The sequence below is a fragment of the Schistocerca serialis genome, chromosome 1, assembly GCF_023864345.2.
Source record: "Schistocerca serialis cubense isolate TAMUIC-IGC-003099 chromosome 1, iqSchSeri2.2, whole genome shotgun sequence".
NCBI lineage: Eukaryota > Metazoa > Arthropoda > Insecta > Orthoptera > Acrididae > Schistocerca > Schistocerca serialis.
Window position 1 is genome coordinate 667,273,592 of NC_064638.1, and position 6,000 is coordinate 667,279,591.

The window sequence follows — 6,000 nt, forward strand, 5'->3', positions numbered from 1 at the left end:
GTACTTGACCACATCATTGTGGTAGTTGTAAATGCAGTGAAATTTCAAATCCCCTAAAACTGCATCTAATAACCTAGACAGCACAGCAGCTCCAATGGCAAACCAAAAGGGTACATGATTAAATTCAAGGAGAATATAGTTTATACAGCTGGTTTGGACTCTTTTGCCAATGGAATCTGACAATAAGCTTGGTTTAAATCAATGATGCTAAAAACATGAGCTACAGGAAACCAATAAAAACAACTGTATAAATGAGGCAGTGGTACTTATTCCAAAACGACTTTATGATTTAAGACATAGTAGTCCACTACCGGGCAATAACCTGCCCTGCCTGATTTAGGAACTAAGAAAATGGGTGACACAAAGAGATATCAAAAGCCTAATCGCATAATCCTCCATAAGCTGTTTGACTATCTTCCATAAGTCTTCTATCTTGGGAGGCAACAAATGATGAGGGGTTTGCTGAAGACGAATGTGATTCATCAACTAAATGCGATACTGAATTTTATTAGTTACTCCTTGTGTGTCTGTTAAAACTAGTGGAAACACATTTAGAATCTGAAGTAACCTATCGGCTTATTTTCTTTACTTAAAAGATTCACATTAAACTTATTAGCCTCTCTACTAACCCCATGAAACATCCGCTGAGCATTATGTTGACCGAGCAGAATCACTTCTTTCTTAAATATAAAGAAATAACTCTTATTGGAATAACAATACAGGCACCTGTTTAACTAAATTGTTTGATTAAAAAAATCACGTCCCAAAATTCTCAGATAGTCTGCCATCCAGAAATTTCTGCTGACACTGGCCGATTACCAATAACAAGCTACCACTGGCTGTAAAGCATCTCTATTTGACAGAGTTAATGGCCCAAATCCTCCCATACTTTGAAACTGGGGTAATACCCACCACCCAGCAAAGAAACTGAACTGCCAGAAGACTGGTTCAGAATTCAAAAATGAACATACAAAAAGTAAGGAACCATCATGCAACACTTGAATTTTGTGATAGTGAAATGGTGGTCACTGGCCAGTCTGATGCTGCACTGCTGAATGATGGTGTCATTTCCTTATAAACACTTCACAAAGTTGTGGGCAGTCTCTGACCACATGACTAGATTTAGAGCAACAAAAACACACAGCATCAACAAGTCTTTTTTGTTCAGGAACAGGAGCCATCACATTTCCACAAATTTCTTGCTGCTTGACTCCTAACTGCAAGCTACGTCTCTAATTCACAAACTTAATATTTTCTATTGCCGAAATAAAAAGTTTCTGTTTAAAGTCTATAAAGTCCAGAATTCATATGCTAATCAGCAAAAATCACCATGTGCATTGAGGCAATCATTCCACTGATGCACCACGTTGAAGATACCCATTTGTTAAAACACCATGTCCTGTTGTGTGAAGAAGTTCATAATTGCCTGCTGCACATCCTCCTCCAACAGGCATCATCGATGCTTTGAGGCCTTTTTTAAGGGAGTGAAAGTGTGGGAATCGCATGTGCACCGCTTGAATTGCCGTGACCTGTGCATTATGACATTTGCAATAAAGTCATGCTTTGTTGTGACTCTTGAAGTTTTCCCGGCGTATCGAATATTCCACAAGATTTCGGGATTGCAGCCGGATCTCATCGACTTCTTTCCACAATATTTCGGCTGACAACCTTACAGCCATCTTCAGGCGAGTGTTTGACACTGGAGATTGCTAGTGCAAGTCGCTCTATTTATACGTAAAAGTGCCGCAGGCGCGCATGCACAAGTTACCGTAGCATGCGCGCCACCTGTCGATTCCAAGGCCCTCTACAATATTACTGCATCTATGGAGCGCAATCGAATGCGTGAAAAAAGTAAAACATGCACGCAGACGTGTCCAAAACAATAAAATTTCAATATTAAAATTACTTGTCGCTCGACGTGTCAGAAGCCATAAAAAGTTTTCTTTTGGTTGAAATCAAAGAAATCAATGGGTCCCAGGCCTTATTCAATAAAAAGCCGCCATCACGATTAATGAGATTATCCGCTAAACGTATTTCCACGGATTCCTTCACAACTGAATCCCAGAAGGATCTCAATGGGGCCAAGATTTTCGTGGCCGAATAATCCATAGTATGTCCTGTGGAAATACAATGTTCGGCTATAGCCGACTTACTTGGCTGTAAAAGGCGAGTGTGGCGCTCATGTTCAGCGCAGCGGTCGTGTACTGTGCGTGTGGTTTGACCAATGAAGGCTTTCCCACACTCGTAAGGTATTTTATAAATTCCAGCCTTCCGTAATCCCAGGTCATCCTTGGCTGAGCCCAGAAGAGCATGAGTCTTTGTAGGTGGCCGGAAGATTGCTTTCACACGATGTTTCTTTAAAATTTTGCCTACTTTCGATGAAATGTTCCCGACATATGGGAGAAATGCTCTGGACTTAAACACCACCTTATCCTCTTGATCTTGTTGGTGGTCACGTTTTTTCCTCCTTAAAGCAGTACTGACCTGATGTGCAGAATATCCATTACGTTGAAATACCGATTTCAAGTGCTCTAATTCGTCTGCAAAGCTGTCTTTATCAGACACGACATGTGCCCTATGCACCAACGTTCGAAGGACGCCCATAGTTTGTGACGGGTGATGACAGCTTGACGCCTGCAGGTACAGATCCGTATGCGTCGGTTTTCGATAGACCGAATGCCCCAATGACCCATCCACCCTGCGTTTAGCCATGACGTCCAGAAATGGTAGGCAACCATCCATTTCAACTTCCTTCGTAAACTGAATGTTTGTGTGGATGGAATTCAGATGTTGTAAAAACCGTGAAAGCTCTTCTTCACCGTGAGGCCACACTACAAAGGTATCGTCCACGTACCACCAGAAGACTGTTGGTTTTAACATCGCCGAATCGAGAGCCTTCTCCTCAAAGTCTTCCATATAAAAGTTTGCCACCAGAGGGGACAGAGGACTGCCCATGGCAACACCGTCAAGTTGCTCAACATATTCATTATTTAAGTAGAGGACAGGGCATGGTGAAACAAAATCCAAAAGAGGGACCCTCGTAAAGAGTGAAACGACATCGAAACTTACTAATAAGTCCGAATCCTTCAGCTGTAGTGTTCTCAGTCTATTGATAAAGTCCGCAGAGTTGCGAATATGGTGCGTACATTTGCCAATGAAAGGTCTCAGTAGCGAAGCCAAATGACTAGATAAATCATATGTTGGAGCACCGACATTGCTCACTATGGGGCGTAAGGGCACATTATCCTTATGGATCTTTGGAAGACCATATAACCTCAGTGGAACAGAACTGTGCGGTCTCAATCTTTTCACAACTTTTTGCGGCAGAGAAGAGGAGTTTAGCAACTCTGACATTTTCCTTTCTACTTTCCGAGTAGGGTCTTTATCGAGCTTCTTGTACGTTGTCTCACTCAGCAAACTATATATCTTCTGATCATACATATCACGTGGCAACAGCACAGTAGCATTCCCCTTATCCGCCGGAAGGACCACCGTCTGAGTTTCTTCCCGTAACTTGCGCAGCGCAGCCCTTTCCATTGAAGAAATGTTGCTCTTCTGCGGCCGAGTTCTCATAAGGGCGCGACATGTTTCCCGCCTGATTTCTTCTGCTGCTTCACTGGATAGAGGCCTGACAGCTTCTTCAACAGCACTAATAAAATCTGTTAAAGGTAAGGTCCTAGGTGTCGGTGCGAAGTTCAGACCTTTCCCAAGTACCGACAGTGTCACGTTGTCTAAATCCTTATCCGTGAAATTTACCACGGAGCGTCGAAAAACATCTTCTTGTCGTGACGTTGCTGAGAGTTGGTCGAACTTCAATGATTGTCTTAAAGAATACTCCTGGCGGACCCAGTCTGATTTGGCCCATGTTACACCATCGACCCATTCCCAGGATAGGGAAGGAAGATTAGATGCAATCTCCATATGCAAATAAAACAGCTCTTTCGAAGCCAAGTCCAGTTCCCGGCGAGTGATACGTATCCTCTCCTTCACAAGGGCTAAACTTGCTTTACGAGTGATGAACTTCGCAGTGGCGGTCTTCATAAAATGTGTCACTCTGGCGAACTTTGGAACAAGGACATTATCCTAGCATTTCAGTAAGAAACATAAAGCACTTAACAATCTCACACGTTTGTTTCGTAACTTATCCAACTTCTGGATGTTAGATGCCATCTCCTCCCTGACGAGGTATTTGATGTGACTCTTGAAGTTTTCCCGGCGTATCGAATATTCCACAAGATTTCGGGACTGCAGCCGGATCTCATCGACTTCTTTCCTCGATATTTCGGCTGACAACCTTACAGCCATCTTCAGGCGAGTGTTTGACACCGGAGATTGCTAGTGCAAGTCGCACTATTTATACGTAAAAGTGCCGCAGGCGCGCATGCGCAAGTTACCGTAGCATGCGTGCCACCTGTTGATTCCAAGGCCCTCTACAAGGCCTTACTGAAATGCCGGGATAATGGCCTTGTTCCAAAGTTCACCAGAGTGACACATTTTATTAAGACCGCCGCTGCGAAGTTCATCACTCGTCAAGCAAGTTTAGCCCTTGTGAAGGAGAGGATACGTTTCACTCGCCGGGAACTGGACTTGGTTTCGAAAGAGCTGTTTTATTTGCATATGGAGATTGCATCTAATCTTCCTTCCCTCTCCTGGGAGTGGGTCGATGGTGTAACATGGGCCAAATCAGACTGGGTCCGCCAGGAGTATTCTTTAAGACAATCATCGAAGTTCGACCAACTCTCAGCAACGTCACGACAAGAAGATGTTTTTCGACGCTCCGTGGTAAATTTCACGGATAAGGATTTAGACAACGTGACACTGTCGGTACTTGGGAAAGGTCTGAACTTCGCACCGACACCTAGGACCTTACCTTTAACAGATTTATTAGTGCTGTTGAAGAAGCTGTCAGGCCTCTATCCAGTGAAGCAGCAGAAGAAATCAGGCGGGAAACATGTTGCGCCCTTACGAGAACTCGGCCTCAGAAGAGCAACATTTCTTCAATGGAAAGGGCTGCGCTGCGCAAGTTACGGGAAGAAACTCAGACGGTGGTCCTTCCGGCAGATAAAGGGAATGCTACTGTGCTGTTGCCACGTGATATGTATGATCAGAAGATATATAGTTTGCTGAGTGAGACAACGTACAAGAAGCTCGATAAAGACCCTACTCGGAAAGTAGAAAGGAAAATGTCAGAGTTGCTAAACTCCTCTTCTCTGCCGCAAGAAGTTGTGAAAAGATTGAGACCTCACAGTTCTGTTCCACTGAGGTTATATGGTCTTCCAAAGATCCATAAGGATAATGTGCCCTTACGCCCCATAGTGAGCAATGTTGGTGCTCCAACATATGATTTATCTAGTCATTTGGCATCGCTACTGAGACCTTTCATTGGCAAATGTACGCACCATATTCGCAACTCTGCGGACTTTATCAATAGACTGAGAACACTACAGCTGAAGGATTCGGACTTATTAGTAAGTTTCGATGTCGTTTCACTCTTAACGAGGGTCCCTCTTTTGGATTCATTGTCACTTATCGGCAATAAGTTTACGGCCGATATAACGGCGCTGTTTCACCATGCCCTGTCCTCTACTTACTTTCTATTTAATAATGAATATGTTGAGCAACTTGACGGTGTTGCCATGGGCAGTCCTCTGTCCCCTCTGGTGGCAAACTTTTATATGGAAGACTTTGAGGAGAGGGCTCTCGAATCGGCGATGTTAAAACCAACAGTCTTCTGGTGGTACGTGGACGATACCTTTGTAGTGTGGCCTCACGGTGAAGAAGAGCTTTCACGGTTTTTACAACATCTGAATTCCATCCACACAAACATTCAGTTTACGATGGAAGTTGAAAAGGATGGTTGCCTACCATTTCTGGACGTCATGGTTAAACGCAGGGTGGATGGGTCATTGGGGCATTTGGTCTATCGAAAACCGACGCATATGGATCTGTACCTGCAGGCGTCAAGCTGTCATCACCCGTCACAAACTATGGGCATCCTTC